Source organism: Nicotiana tabacum, chromosome 10 (assembly GCF_000715075.1).
Source record: "Nicotiana tabacum cultivar K326 chromosome 10, ASM71507v2, whole genome shotgun sequence".
Classification (NCBI taxonomy): Eukaryota; Viridiplantae; Streptophyta; class Magnoliopsida; order Solanales; family Solanaceae; genus Nicotiana; species Nicotiana tabacum.
The window spans coordinates 34,685,441-34,702,676 of NC_134089.1; the positions used below are offsets into that span (position 1 = coordinate 34,685,441).

At 37.2% G+C, this 17,236-nt stretch overlaps 1 long non-coding RNA gene across 1 annotated transcript; it reads right to left on the reverse strand.

Moving 5' to 3' along the window:
• Positions 1 to 8,145: 8,145 nt before the first annotated feature.
• On the reverse strand, positions 8,146 to 16,800 carry LOC142164627 (uncharacterized). Its single transcript, XR_012695446.1, has 3 exons — positions 15,634 to 16,800; positions 10,189 to 14,757; positions 8,146 to 9,275 (listed from the first exon to the last, which is right to left on the reverse strand). It is a non-coding gene; the product is annotated as an uncharacterized LOC142164627 (long non-coding RNA).
• Between the last annotated feature and the right edge of the window lie 436 nt (positions 16,801 to 17,236).

The window sequence follows — 17,236 nt, forward strand, 5'->3', positions numbered from 1 at the left end:
AGATGGGGTGAAGCTGAAAATATTCTGTCAGAGGCGGTTATGCCACGTGGGAGAGAGACGAAAGGAGGGGACCAGCAGACTCAGCGAGTCGATTCGCCCAATTTTGGGTGTGATTTGGCGAGTTTGGGCGATGGTGTGCGGGCAGCGACGGTGAAGACAAGAGAGGTGTCGTTTGGTGTTTGTATTTATAGATTAGGTTTAGGGTTGGGAAGGGTTATAATTGGCGTTTTATATGGTAGTGGGGAGGAATAGGGATCGTTAGATCTAATTGGATCAAGGGTTGAGATTTGAATAGGGATAGGGGCGGGTCAGGTCGAGTTTTGGGCTGGGCAGGGGCGTGGGCTAGGTTTAAGTGAAGAGGGAGGAGGTAAAAATGGCGTGTAGTAGCCACTAATTAAGGGGGTCTTTAATTTTTATCCACTAATTATAATGCTCAGCAAAAATAGTCACTACTAATAGGAAAAAGACAGTTTTACCCTTTCTTCAATGGTTATATTCCCAAAACCTTTTGCAAAAAGAAAGAAGCGATGAAGGTGAAGTACATATCAAGCCCTCCAAAATCATCCAAATTTCATCAATAATATGCAAAGACAGAGAATTATCATAATGATGAAGTTGCAGCCAAATTAGCTCATGGTCAAAGTTAAAAAGAATTTTCTAGATTTCGGTTTCTCTATTAATATATAGCGTAGTAGTTGAGCTTTTCTTTGGCTTTGTTGCTTTAGTCACTGGGTATATAGTATAGGATGTCACTGGGTAAGTAAGTCTTACATTGTACTAACACTAACAAAAGTATTCATGAATGACATCATCCTCAATACTTATTTGCTAAATTCTGTATGTTCAAATTTTTGAGCAGATATCTGAATTTTCAAAATTTCTTTCTTCTTACCTTGTTTTTGTTTCTTTTGAGTTCAAAGATTAAAAGTTAAGGACATGAGTCCTTAAGTTTGACATGCAGATTCAAAATTTAAGGACATGCAGTCCTTAACTTATAGTTTCAAGTTCAAAATTCTTAACTTTGAATTACACGTTCAAAAGTTAAGGACCGACAGTCCTTAACTTTGAGTACAAAGTTCAAAACTTAAGGACTCTCTGTCCTCAACTTTACAAAAGTTAAGGACAGGAGTCCTTAAGTTTGACATGCAGGTTCAAAAGATAAGGACAGACAGTCCTTAACTTATAATTTCAAGTTCAAAACTTAAGGACTTTCTGTCCTTAACTTTGAGTTTCAGGTTCAAAAGTTAAGGACATGTAGTCCTTAACTTATAGTTTTAAGTTCAAAACTTAAGGACAGACAGTCCTTAAGTTATTGTTTCAAGTTCAAAACTTAAGGACTGTATGTCCTTAACTTTGAGTTTCAAGTTCAAAAGTTAAGGACAGGAGTCCTTAAGTTTGATTTGCAGGTTAAAAAGTTATGGAAAGACAGTCCTTAAGTTTGAATAATACGTTCAAAAGTTAAGGACATGCAGTCCTTAACTTTGAGTTCAAAGTTCAAACGTTAAGAACACGAGTCCTTAAGTTTGAAATGCAGGTTCAAAAGTTAAAGAGAGGCAGTCCTTAAGTTTGAATTACACGTTCAAAAGTTCAGGACAAGGAGTCCTTAACTTTATGTTTAAAGTTACCTCATTTTCTTTGTTGCTCCAATTGGACTTGAAAATCTTCTCGTTTACACAAAAAATATTACAAGAACCCAACTATTTATTTCACAGAGTGTGGTAAGCAAATTTAATTTATTGAACTTATATATATATATATATATTAAATCATGACTTTAGTGTTTACTGAATACCGTCTCTGATTTTCATCCTAATTTGAAACTCGTTTGACATTGTCATCAGGAATGGGTGAGTCTGATATTAATGAAGTTGCAAAAGGTGTCAATGATGCTCAGAGGGTTGATTTCTACCAACGCCATATTAATGCTCTTTATAAAGACATGTATAAGTTATAGCAGAAGGGTGTTTTCGTCCAGTCACGTATACGTTTATTAAACCAGTGGCTAAAAACTAAAGACATTTAAAACACTGACTTTAAAATAAAGACAGGTGCTGATAGTAGCTATTTGTGGACATCATTTGGGCTCAGCCATTAACTGGCCCAATTCGAGTTTTACTCAAGGTTCCCTCCCCCCTTTTATTTATTTTTATCTTTTTCTTGATTTTTTGTCCTACTAAAATTAATTAGAAACCTTAGACTAAAATCTAATTTGTAAAATTATATTTTAACCTAAACATAAATAATTAACTTAAAGCTAATGCAAGAAAATTGCTATTTTGAGATTAAAGGCTAAAAATGTAGAAAATGGCCAATTTTTGATTTTTTATCCATTAATGGAATTAACTAACAATTTATACCTAAAAATGCACATATCAACCTAAAAATGCAATGCATGAAATTTGAACATTTTAGGATATTTTTCATGATTTTTTAAAAATATTAAATATGCACCAAAATGTAACTAAATGCAAATAATTACCAAAAAAAATACTATAAATTCCTAAAAAAACTAAAAGCACTTAAAAGAAAAATCTATTTGTGACTTTTGTAGGAATATTATTATTCGGGCAAAAATCACGTGCTCACAACTGCCCCTCTTTGCTCGGAAACATGAAGAGTTTTCAGGCAAAGATAAAGTGAGCGAATACGAGTGATTTTTGCCCGTTTAGATACTCCATGGAAAGCATTTGAAAAATTTGACCGAACATTGCTTCTGAGGCTGCCTACATATCCTTGGCGATAAATGAATCATGTTAGTGTAGTTCTGGAAAATGATGGAAAGATGAGTTGGAGAGTCGAGTGAGGTGCCGTTCCGTCGAGGTTTCGGTCCGCGATCCTGCTATTACATCGAAATCAAAATCTAAAAGAACTAACTAAGCCTATCAGCTATGAGTTACAAAATTACTATCTATATGTCTTCAAAACTTGATCTTGATTATTCTATAGCTCTTCTGTGCATCTTGAACTGTTGGCTCGCATTCTCGAGGCGAACTTCTGTTATTCCTAGCTTTAATTGACCTCATTCTTCAGGTGAGTTCCTGCTACTTGACTTAATACTTGAAGTGAATTTCCTTGTTTTCCAGGTGAGCGCCTGCAACTTAAACATGAAATGAATTCCCTTGTTCTCCAAGCAGACGCCTGATGCTGACTCAAAATTTGAAATAAATTCCTTTGTTCTCCAGGTGGGCGCCTGCATCTTAAACTTGAAATGAATTCCCTTATTCTCTAGGTGGGCGCCTGATGCTGACTCAAAATTTGAAATAAATTCCCTTGTTTTCCAGGTGGGCGCCCGCAACTTAAACTTGAAATGAATTCCCTTGTTCTTCAGGTTGGCGCCTGATGCTAACTTAAATTTTGAAATAAATTTCCTTGTTTTCCAGGTGGGCGCCTGCAACTTAAACTTGAATTGAATTTTCTTGTTCTCCAGGTAGGCGCCTGATGATGACTTAAAATTCGAAATAAACTCCCTTATTTTCCAGGTGGGCGCCTGTAACTTAAACTTGAAATGAATTCCCTTGTTCTCTAGGTGGGCACCTGATGCTGACTTAAAATTTAAAATAAATTTCCTTGTTTTCCAGGTGGGAGCCTGCAACTTAAACTTGACATGATTTCCTTGTTCTCTAGGTAGGTGCCTGCTACTTGACTTGAAACGAATTCCCTTGTTCTCCAGGTTGGCGCCTGCAACTTAAACTGGAAATGAATTCCCTTGTTTTTCAGGTGGGCGCCTGCAACTTAAACTTGAAATGAATTCCCTTGTTCTTCAGGTGGGCGCCTGCATCTTAAACTTGAAATGAATTCCCTTGTTCTCCAGGTGGGCGCCTGCAACTTAAACTTGAAATGAATTCCCTTGTTCTCCAGGTGGGCGCCTGCATCTTAAACTTGAAATGAATTCCTTTGTTCTCCAGGTGGGCGCCTGCATCTTAAACTTGAAATGAATTCCCTTATTCTCTAGGTGGGCGCCTGATGCTGACTCAAAATTTGAAATAAATTCCCTTGTTTTCCAGGTGGGCGCCCGCAACTTAAACTTGAAATGAATTCCCTTGTTCTTCAGGTTGGCGCCTGATGCTAACTTAAATTTTGAAATAAATTTCCTTGTTTTCCAGGTGGGCGCCTGCAACTTAAACTTGAATTGAATTTTCTTGTTCTCCAGGTAGGCGCCTGATGATGACTTAAAATTCGAAATAAATTTCCTTATTTTCTAGGTAGGCGCCTGCAACTTAAACTTGAAATGAATTCTTTTGTTCTCCAGGTGGGCGCCTGATGCTAACTTAAAATTCGAAATAAACTCCCTTGTTTTCCAGGTGGGCGCCTGTAACTTAAACTTGAAATGAATTCTCTTGTTCTCTAGGTGGGCGCCTGATGCTGACTTAAAATTTAAAATAAATTTCCTTGTTTTCCAGGTGGGAGCCTGCAACTTAAACTTGACATGATTTCCTTGTTCTCTAGGTAGGTGCCTGCTACTTGACTTGAAACGAATTCCCTTGTTCTCCAGGTTGGCGCCTGCAACTTAAACTGGAAATGAATTCCCTTGTTTTTCAGGTGGGCGCCTGCAACTTAAACTTGAAATGAATTCCCTTGTTCTTCAGGTGGGCGCCTGCATCTTAAACTTGAAATGAATTCCCTTGTTCTCCAGGTGGGCTCCTGCAACTTAAACTTGAAGTGAATTCCCTTGTTCTCCAGGTGGGCGCCTGCATCTTAAACTTGAAATGAATTTCTTTATTCTCCAGGTGGGCGCCTGCATCTTAAACTTGAAATGAATTCCCTTATTCTCCAGGTGGGCGCCTGATGCTGACCTTAAACTGGAAATGAATTCCCTTGTTTTCCAGGTGGGCGCCCGCAACTTAAACTTGAAATGAATTCCCTTGTTCTTTAGATGGGTGCCTGATTGTGACAAAACAAACAAAACAAAAGAAACATTTTTGCCCCAGTTTGGTACCAGGAACATCTGTGAGTGTTAATCGAATCCTGTTATCCAAGAGAGCTATAAGAATTTAAAAGTTGAATCTCATTATCCAGGAGGGCCCTAAAAAATTTAAAATTAAATCTCATCTTAAGAGTGAAAACTTCAAAGCTAAATTCAACTTCCTGAAGGTAAAACTTACGCTAAATTTTATTATTTATGAAGGTCTTAACACTTAAAACTAAATCTCATTATCCAGGAGGATCCTGATAACTTAAAATTGCATCCCATTATCTAGGAGGGTCCTGAAAACTTGAAATTAAATCTCATTATCCATGAGGGCCTTGAGAACTTACGGTTGAACCTACCTGGCGCACGCTTTCCTCGCGGAGGGTTCCTCCAGAACATGAAATTTTTGTCCCTTGTTTCAATCAAAGAAAATCTTATCAGTTTGAAAATGTGGTGGTTAGTTTGCGTCATTCTTGCTGAAGGTGGCCTTTCCACTACCATGCTTTGTTCCGATTAGCTGCCTTAGGCTGGCAAAGAATTGTTTGACCTTCTGATCGAACCTCAACCACAGAACCCTGAATGACCCGAGTGCCTCACACTTATCTTGCTATTTTACATTTCTGTCTCGCCAACTTGAACCTCTATACTTCCTCAAAGTTCACGAAACCACTTGAACTCCCACTAACACCTTATTTCTCATTTTGAATCATGCTATTTCTTTGCTTTGTGCAATTGAAAGTTGTTAATAAGCTTTGAAATCATTTATTGCTTGCTTAACAAGGCTAACATTGAAAAGACTTAGAGAAGTACACCCAAAATAAAATGAAGCAAAGTGACCTCGAGAAACAAAGACGAAGAGGAAATTTTAGACAGAGATGACTATTTGAGGAAGAGTGAAAAAGAGACTTATCTGAGTGAAGCAGCTGACTCCAATGATCATGACATGCATTTTGGATTAATTAGCCCAGACTGTTCACCTAATCATATTTCATTTTGTGCCCCATCTTCATACTTCGAAAATCGGGATTTTCCATAATCCAATCTCTCTACAAAGTCACGAGCCTCATTCGGCTCGTAGTGCCCTAACAGGTTTTTACCAACAAACCTCTCTCATTTGTTCATCTATCAACTCACAATCGCCTTACGTTCCCTCGAGGGTTTTCATCAATAAGACTCTCTCATTTTAGTTTTCTCTCAACTTTCCATCGCCTTACGGTGCCCGTGAGGGTTTTCACCAATAAGACTCTCTCATTTATTCATTTTTTCTTGTGCTCCTGAACAAAAGTGTTACCCATGACGTGAATCATACCTCTAACTTACTTGACTTAGCATATTTCAAATAATGATTGGAAGGACTTTCTTTGGACTGGGGTACGAGCTTTTGGACGGGGTTAGAAAGAAAAGGCGGCATGCCATCTTAAAAATAATTAAAAATAAACAGGGTTCAAAATTACAACTTTTGGAATCAGATCTTTTGCAAAACCACAACTTCTGCCCCATTTTCTTCGAGTCTGGGGAATTTTGGATTTTTGTTTTGATGGGACCGAACCGTGAGGCTGCCTATGTATCCTTAAAAGAAATCAGGTCGAACGTAGTTCAAGACATAGGAATTGTTTTGTTTTTGTTAATTTTCTTTTTTTCTTTTCTTTTCTTTTCTTTCTTTCGCTTTACTTTCTTTTCATTTTTCTCTTTCTCTTTTCTCTTCTCTTTTTCCTCTTTTCTCCTTTTTTATTTATATTTTCTGTATCTATATTTCTAAACTCTGCTTCTGATTCCAAAAGAGGGGTATGAAAGAAAATAAATAAGGCTCAAAATGGGTAACAAAGGATAAAGTGTTTAGATAGCAGAATAAAATGCCTTCGTCATTCCAATCTTCAAAACATGTCAAGTACAAACAACACAATTAGACAAACCAAAGAAATCATACATAATATCTTTTGAGTGCATTAGAATTGATAGCTATATCTACACATTTGCCTTCTATATCTGTTAAATACAAAGCACCATTAGACAACACTCTTGTTGCAATGAATGGCCCCTGCCAATTTGGGGCGAACTTTCCTTTAGCTTCAGCTTGATGTGGAAGGATGCGTTTCAACACTTGCTGACCCACTTCAAATTTTCGGGGACGTATCTTCTTGTTGTATGTTCTTGTCATCCTCTTCTAGTACAATTGACCATGACATAGTGCCTCCAGTATTTTCTCATCGATCAGACTTAACTGCTCCAAACGGGTTTTGACCCACTCATCATCATCAATTTTAACTTCAGCAATAATCTAAAGGGATGAAATTTCAACTTCCGCGGGTATAACTGCTTCAGTACCATATACCAACAAATAAGGAGTTGCACCTACTAAAGTGCGAACAGTAGTGCGGTAACCCAGCAAAGCAAAAGGTAACTTTTCATGCCATTGCCTAGAGCCTTCCACCATCTTTCGAAGTATCTTCCTTATGTTCTTGTTAGACGCCCCAACAGCTCCATTTGCCTTGGGGCGATACGGAGTGGAATTTCGATGCATAATCTTGAACTGTTGGCATACTTCTTTCATCAAATGGCTGTTAAGATTAACACCATTGTCTGTGATGATTAACTTGGGGATTTCGAACCGGCAAATGAGGTTTGAATGAACAAAATCGACCACTGCCTTCTTGGTCATAGATTTGAAAGTCATAACTTCAACCCACTTAGTGAAATAATCAATGGCTACTAGAATAAACTTGTGCCCATTTGATACCGCTGGCTCAATTGGTCCAATGACATCTGTGAGCACGTGATTTTTGTCCTACATAAAAATAACTCCTAAAAAATAGACCAAAAATAATTTTTATTAATTTTAGGAATTTTTCTTTATTTATTTGTATTTCATGCATTTTTAACATTTTTAAATCATAGAAAATCCTAAAAAATTGTCATTTTTACATATTTATCTTTTAGTCTTTAAAATTAGTATTTTTCTTTAGTTTTAAGTTGATTAGTTATTTTAATATTAAAAAAATAAAGAATTTTAATTTCTACAAAAATAGATTAATTTAGGATTTTAATTAATTAAAGAAACGAAAAAAGGAGAAAGAAAATTAGAAAAGAGTTTAATTTGAATTTGGACCTAGCCCATAATTCCCAAGCTCATTCTCTGAGCCCAATACCCTTAACACCTTTCTCAAAAACCTAGGGACCTAATACACAAAAGACCTAGGGACTAATTTGCAAAATACACATTTAGACCTAGACGTATATAATAGGGGTAAGCCTAATCAGCTAGGGAGATATCGATCAGACCCCAAAAATAGAGCAGCAGCAGCGTAAGAGAGAAAAAAAAAAAAAAATAGCGCAACTTCCATCTTCTTCTCAAAATATCAGATGAATCTGACCCATGTCCTCTTCTTCTTCACATACACCCCTATTTGAAAATGAAGACGAAAAGTCACCAAAGCTTGAATGAAAACAAATGAAAGCAGAATCTGAATTTCTAAAGGAACATTGACGGAAAATCGATTTCAAGACCCGACTTCTTCTTTTTTTGGTTTGTGCAAGCTGTGGAAGTCGAGTTCAAGGCTTTTTTTTGGGTGTTGATTTTCGCTGTTGTGCTGCTGGTCTGTTGAGTTCTTCTTCGTTCTTTTTGAGGTATGTAAGTTCCTTCTCTTGGTCTTACCATTGACAAATAATGGTAAAAATGGTACAACATTTGAAATGGTCACTGTAATTTTCTGAAATTGATATGTATTTGGAATCCAACGTCATGTTTGGATCTGTTTGGTATTTGGAATTTAATAGCTCTAGCACTTCATTTGATAGACTTGAATCGGTCTGCTCAGTTTATTGAAACTCGAAATACTACTTGTTTTGGATTTGTGCTTATTTGTTTTGGTTGATTCTCGGTGTTTACATAGAGTTGATTTACGCTGAAGCTAATAATGTTGGTTTTGTCTTTCTCACCTTTTAATCTGATTCTGGAAGTGTTCTTCTAGCTTTAATTTAATTCGGATGGGAATTATATGTCACGACCCAAACCGATGGGCCGCGACGGGCACCTGGTACCTTACTTGACCGAGTACCAACATAATGTACCTTTCTTATTACATCATCATATACATGTGACATATGACCTAATAGACTAACATAATCATTTATAAACTCAAAACATAGGCCGGCAGGACCGTACAATCTTTCACGTACACGACATATGTTTACAAGCCTCTAAGAGTACATAAGTGTCACAAAGGTCGGGACAGTGTCCCGCCATACCAACCAATAGACGTCTATATCATACTAACCAAATACGCAACTCCAAAGCAAATGGAGCGCACCAACATCTTCCGCTGAGCTGATGGCCTACTTGGAGGGCTCTCGACCTATCTATCAGGACCTGTGGGCATGAAACGCAGCGTCCCCAGGCAAAAGGGACGTTAGTACGAATAATGTACCGAGTATGTAAGACACATAAATAAATACATAGGAGACATGGAAGACATATGGAGTACATGACTCAACCCGTAAGTCTGAATAACTTTGTAAATCATAAATTACTTTCAGCGTCATGCATATGCGTATGAATGTCATGTCGTGCGTAGGTATATGTTTCATAACATCATCAGCCTCTGAGGGCATCCCATCATATCATATCGGCCACTGTGGGCAAAATCATCATCGTATACCAGCTGATCAGGTGGTGGTGCGTATATAACGCCATAACCTTTCCCATATCCCATATATATATATATATATACATATACATATATATACATACATATATACGCGTATATAACGCCGTTTGAATACATACATATATATGCGTATATAACGCCATTTGAATACATACCCATATATGCGTATATAACGCCGTTTGAATCATATTTCAGCCACTGTGGGCAACATCATCATCATATACCAGCTGATTAGGTGGTGGTGCGTATATAACGCCATAACCTTTTCCCATATCCCATATACATATATTTACATATATACGCGTATATAACGCCATCTGATCATGGGTCAATGCACGTGGATGCAATGCATGAAAAGTACATCAATAAAATCATTCAGAATGTCATAAGACCATTTTGCCCCTTGAGCAATATCATAAAGTAACATCCTTTCAACTTTCTATTTTTCTGAGACCCATGAACAGATGATAAAATATTATGACACCTGGAAATTAAAGAACATAGATATTTCTATTACTTCTATGAGTAGAGTCACTTTTGGAATTTGTGCATTTGCACATTTCGTTCATATCGTATGGATTATGCCAAAAGAAAGAAGGGATAGCCTTAACATACCTGCACCGATTCTCTTTTGTGAAAACATATAACGAAGGACCGAAGTAGGGAAGAATCCGTATGGTATTCTTGAAAAGATTGTACCGGGCTGTCTTTGACTTAGCATTTCACGTTGGACCTTAAGTCTACCTTCTCCACTAACTGATATGATATCTCCAGTCTTAATGGTAGTATTGCTTTTGTCACGGTTGTCCAATTGATACGAACATCTCCATTACTAATCAAACTTGCCATTTTGGTTCGTGAAACATTGAATCCTGCACTAGCGATGGCATCAAGTCTCAGTGATGCCTCAACGGATTTTAAGGACTTGGTCCTTGGTGGTTCATATTCAAGGGCTAGCAATGGAATCTTCTTGCAAGAGACAGAATAAATCATATTTGAATTCTTCAAAGCACATTTAATAAAAGTGAGATGTGATTTATGTCTTTTAGACATAATGGACCCATTTCCTATAATGGTGCTTTATTACCGTTATAAGACTTTTGTCAAGTCTTCAAATCATGCTACATACATGTTACTAATGCATGAGTCACCAGGCTTTTCAAGGAAATCTTCCGCGTTATGCCTTATCCAAAATATATGTCCAACTAATTAGGTAATGTTTCGTTACCCGGTAATTAATTAATTACCCACAAAATTGAGAATTATTCTCACTTTCTTAAAATATTACTCACTTTTCACATACCTTATACACCTTACTTGCATGGTCATGTAGTACCTTGTATGACACTAGTCTATAAAATACCGGATATTTTAGCTCGGGCCATATTTTATTCCAACATGCCAACTTGGACGTTATTTTCTTTGACTTGCTTCCCTTCTCACCTTCATGAATTTACTTATCACTTGTTTAAAATAGCATAATACTGAAAATCTCAAAAATAATCCCATCCCCGAACTTACATTGATTAACTTACGACGAAACATTAACATACAAAAATGCGGGATGTAACATCATTCCCCCCTTTGGAACATTCGTCCTCGAATGTTGACTGGTGCTCTTATCATTTTCGTAACTTATAGCTCTTGTGAATACCTTAATACTCATCTTGCCATTTAATCAGTTGCTCTGTGAATAAATCCAAAGTCTAGGGTATTCCCCCATTTAGTCTTTTTGCTCATATCATGATTTGTGTTCGAAATCTTCCTAATCTTGCAATTGATGTTACCTCCTGTCATGCAGCCTGTATGACCCTGGCTTTGTAAGTGTACTTATGAGATTTATCTTTCCTTTTTCCTTTTATCTTTTAGTCAATCTGTAGGCCTTACTTTGTATATACAAGGCTTAAAAGGATGCCTCTCTAGGCCTCTATAGGTATATTGAAGTCCTCTGCTCGATATTTTGTTGGATTTACGAATATTGCTAAATCTCATCGCATAGGTCCGTTTAACCAAACTCCTGATTTACTTAGGTAATGTAATTCTTTAGTTTCCTGTTCCTTCTAATCATCCTTTACGTAGGCTTAAGCTATCTTCCGATCTGTGGCTCATGACATCAGTTATTACCTTAGCCTTTCATGGGCGTTATGGAATATCCTTGATACAATCTTCTAATAATTCAATCCTTTGTCTATTCCCTGGGCTTAATTCTTTGTTTTAACTTATACCGGAGTCTTCTAGGCTGTATGATTGTCAACAAATATACTGCCTTGATAATGCTCTAAAATCTTGAGTGTATCCATAACGTACTAACTCTAGATCATTAATCGAATAATTCTTTCGTTCCGTCTTAGCTTTCTTTCAACGTAAGCTATTACTTTTCCTGGTCTTTCTGCCCCTTGTTGCGTCCATACTTAGCTTATCTTAGTGCCTACACTTGCCATAGTTTTCATACAACTCATATGATCTCGAATATTACTTTTAATTCTTACTTCCCGTTCATTAGCCACGGTAGGTGCCATTTTCCTATGGAATGCTTACAATGTTGTTGCGAGATTGTTGTTACACAACCATTTCCTCTTTAGGTCGTTGTGCTTAGGTTGAAGCCTTCTTTCTTATCTCTTCAGCTAGCCTTTCGTTGTAGTACTTAGGGAGAACCTTTGACTCTCGTAAAGCTGTGAGCTTATTACGGACCTTTTTGATGTCCTTACTTGCCTATAATCATCCGTAATTGCTTACTTCCATGCCCTTGTGCTTGTATGGTTGCTTCTGAACTGATATTTTGACCACCTTCCTAGTGGCACTTTCTTTTATCTTCGTAAAACTCATACAGTACCTTTAACTACCCCGACTCTTGTTTGAATATATCTCAAGTATTATAATGATATTCTTCGAGGCTGAATTCTCCACGTTGGGTTCTATAATGTTTATTTTACACGATCTGATGACTCGTCTGTAACCTCCTGTTTAGCCATAACTGGGATCTTCCTGACCAATTACTAACTACTCGTTGGCCCACTCTCATATTAATATTCCTCATAATCCTTCTTGGATTATTTCCTTTGTTTTAACTTACGTCTCTCACTGGCTCCTTATTTATTAATAACAGCTCGGGCAGGAACCTTTACTTCCTCTCCTTGACATCATGCTCGCACAATATTCTTGAATCGTAGCGTATCTGTAAGATTTGAATACGTGTCATCTCATTCCTCTTTCATTTATCGCATTCTTCCTTTACTATTCCATAGTTGAAGCCACGAGAATCTACCTATAGATGTTTTACCTCTTCATCTTTGATGTCGTTTCTCAACATCAATGATCCTGACTCGCTTTGCGGCAATCCTTCTATACCAAGGATGACAAATTCCGTTACTCGCTAGGGTGACACTTAGCGTAACTGGCACATGCAGTCTCTTAAGCTTAACTTTGCTCACATTGCTTGCTCTAGGGAAGCGTCTCCCTGAATACCATTCTCTGAATTCATCATGGATCTTCTCCTGTGGTCCATTCTATTACCGCCGGAACAAAATTTGAAATTCCCATGATGACAAGTGCTTTCCGATCATTCAGTCCCTAATTCATATTTAGTTTATCTTGGTTACCAGTCCATACTGATTTCTGTTACTCTGGGGATTAACTCTCCCCTCTGGTAGTCGCGTTGGAGTCACGGACTTATTTCTCGAAATGAGGATATAACCTTATGGCCTATACTCTTTCGTTGTCTTAAGACCCATCGCCTTTCGTCTCTTCCTTCATTTGACTATAGGTTCTATAACACTCTACCATTTTCATCCATGTATCACACCTTGTTCATAATGCTTCCTTATCTCCCTTCTCATTACTCTGCTAATATTTCTGCATACCCCTTTTCTTGTGAAAACTTCAATATGACATTCTTTCGCTTTTAGCTTCCCTATGCTCCATCCAATGGCTCTTTGGGTTGCTCAACATCCTCGCTCTACTAGGGATGAGAGCCACACTTAAGGTAATATTTATCCCATCCAAGCTTTCACTGCCTATCTTCTGAATGCTAGTATTCACATTTAATCGTAATATTCTAGGGTGCACCATCTGGGTTTCTCACAAGAAGATCTATTGGCACATTTGTAATATCCTTCGGAAATGCCAACAAATGAAAGTAATCCATTTACCAATTTGGGTTACTCTAACCCCAGCCAGATCTTGATATCCCATCCTTCTCTTAACTATACATGTTTTCCCCACAGAGCATAACTAAAATGGGTGTGACCAATTGTACATACCTTTGTTACTGTTGAATATAACTCAAAAAACTTATGTTCCTCTGCCTCAAATATAAACGCTGTTAACCTTCATTAACTGGTCGCCTCGTACCCTTATTCATTTTACTTCTTTTGCTTGTTGAAACTTGTATTTATCTTTTTAATCTCTCATTGTCTTTCATCATAAAGATGGATAGACATTATTGCCTTAAGGCTTCTTATCAGGAAGCTTGTACCTTTCAGTACACCCATGATCTGCTAAAGACCTCACATTTACTTATCATAGGCATCATACAAGATTCCAATTCCTCTGACTCAGCTTTTCCACAACAACCTCTCTTTCCAACCTTCTTTCGGGAAGCATGCATCGTCTTATTACGAATAAAATAGAATTTCAGAACTTGGATTCTTATAAGTGAGCTCTACCACACGATCTAAAGTAAGAAGAAAGAGTAACAATCCTAAATGCCCTGTAGCCTCCTGCTTATAAGTGTGGTGCACGACACACCCATAAACAAGACTCTACTAGACACGACTTGTAGACTCCCTAGGACAAAACTGCTCTGATACCACTTTTGTCACGACCCAAACCGATGGGCCGCGACGGGCACCCGGTACCTTACTTGACCGAGTACCAACGTAATGTACCTTTCTTATTACATCATCATATACATGTGAAATATGGCCTAATAGACTAGCATAATCATTTATAAACTCAAAACATAGGCCGGCAGGGCCTTACAATCTTTCACGTACACGACATATGTTTACAAGCCTCTAAGAGTACATAAGTGCCACAAAGGTCGGGACAGAGTCCCGCCATACCAACCAATAGACGTCTAAATCATACTAACCAAATACGCAACTCCAAAGCAAATGGAGCGCACTAACATCTTCCGCTGAGCTGATGGCCTACTTGGAGGGCTCTCGACCTGTCTATCAGGACCTGCGGGCATGAAACGCAGCATCCCCAGGCAAAATGGACGTCAGTACGAATAATGTACCGAGTATGTAAGACACATAAATAAATACATAGGAGACATGGAAGACATATGGAGTACATGACTCAATTCGTAAGTCTGAATAACTTTGTAAATCATAAATTACTTTCAGCGTCATGCATATGCGTATGAATGTCATGTCGTGCGTAGGTATATGTTTCATAACATCATCAGCCTCTGAGGGCATCCCATCATATCATATCGGCCACTGTGGGCAAAATCATCATCGTATACCAGCTGATCAGGTGGTGGTGCGTATATAACGCCATAACCTTTCCCATATCCCATATATATATATATACGCGTATATAACGCCGTTTGAATACATACATATATATGCGTATATAACGCCATTTGAATACATACCCATATATGCGTATATAACGCCGTTTGAATCATATTTCAGCCACTGTGGGCAACATCATCATCATATACCAGCTGATCAGGTGGTGGTGCGTATATAACGCCATAACCTTTTCCCATATCCCATATACATATATTTACATATATACGCGTATATAACGCCATCTGGTCATGGGTCAATGCACGTGGATGCAATGCATGAAAAGTACATCAATAAAATCATTCAGAATGTCATAAGACCATTTTGCCCCTTGAGCAATATCATAAAGTAACATCCTTTCAACTTTCGATTTTTCTAAGACCTATGAACAGATGATAAAATATTATGACACCTGTAAATTAAAGAACATAGATATTTCTATTACTTCTATGAGTCACTTTTGAAATTTGTGCATTTGCACATTTCGTTCATATCGTATGGATCATGCCAAAAGAAAGAAGGAATAACCTTAACATACCTGCACCGATTCTCTTTTGCGAAAACATATAACGAAGGACCGAAGTAGGGAAGAATCCGTATGATATTTTGAAAAGATTGTACCGGGCTGTCTTTGACTTAGCATTTCACGTTGGACCTTAAGTCTGCCTTCTCCACTAACTGATATGATATCTCCCGTCTTAATGGTAGTATTTCTTTTGTCACGGTTGTCCAATTGACACGAACATCTCCATTACTAATCAAACTGGCCATTTTGGTTCGTGAAACATTGAATCCTGCACTAGCGATGGCATCAAGTCTCAGTGATGCCTCAACGGATTTTAAGGACTTGGTCCTTGGTAGTTCATATTCAAGGTCTAGCAATGGAATTTTCTTGCAAGAGACAGAATAAATCATATTTGAATTCTTCAAAGCACATTTAATAAAAGTGAGATGTGATTTATGTCTTTTAGACATAATGGACCCATTTCCTAAAATGGTGCTTTATTCACGTTATAAGACTTTTGTCAAGTCTTCAAATCATGCCACATACATGTTACTAATGCATGAGTCACCAGGCTTTTCAAGGAAATCTTCCGCGTTATGCCTTATCCAAAATATATGTCCAACTAATTAGGTAATGTTCCGTTACCCGATAATTAATTAATTACCCACAAAATTGAGAATTATTCCCACTTGCTTAAAATATTACTCACTTTTCACATACCTTATACACCTTACTTGTATGGTCATGTAGTACCTTGTATGACACTAGTCTATAAAATACCGGATATTTTAGCTCGGGCCATATTTTATTCCAACATGCCAACTTGGACGTTATTTTCTTTGACTTGCTTCCCTTCTCACCTTCATGAATTTACTTATCACTTGTTTAAAATAGCATAATACTGAAAATCTCAAAAATAATCCCATCCCCGAACTTACATTGATTAACTTACGACGAAACATTAACATACGAAAATGCGGGATGTAACATTATATGTATTGTGATGTTTTTTTTTATAAAAAAAAACAATTGTATAATTTGTTTGAAGGATCGAATTTTTAAGGAAGGAAGTTGTTGAAAGTCAGTGACTACTACTGTCATAATGCTATTTATGAATTTGTTTGTTGTCAATTTGTTAGGTGACGGAATTACGTTACAAAGTTATGAATCTAGGCGTGGGAGATTAAAGCCAAATTTATAATTGTGGGTTAAATAGAATCGACTTTAGAATAGGAAGAAATGTTAACACAATTTTTATGTATATTTGAAATTAGTTGTGTATGATCCTACCTTGTTTTGCTTTCACCATCGTGTTGAGGATAAGCTGTAAATGGATTGTTTTTCGAAAGGACTACATGATATTATTATTTTAAAGTTACTGGTTTTAAACTCTTCTGATTCTTAATTTCTTTATATTTGGAAAGGTTTTAATCTATAATGCACTTTAATCCAATTTTTAATCCTTCAAGCTTGTTCTTATGTTTTCTTTTATATAAAGTAGCAGATTAGTTCTCATTTATTTAAAAGTAGTTGAATTGGAACTGACATTAGTCTTGAACTAGTAATTTAACTTGGTCTCATTATATTTATATCATCGAATAGCTTACCCTTTGACATAAATTGAGGCGCGCCATGC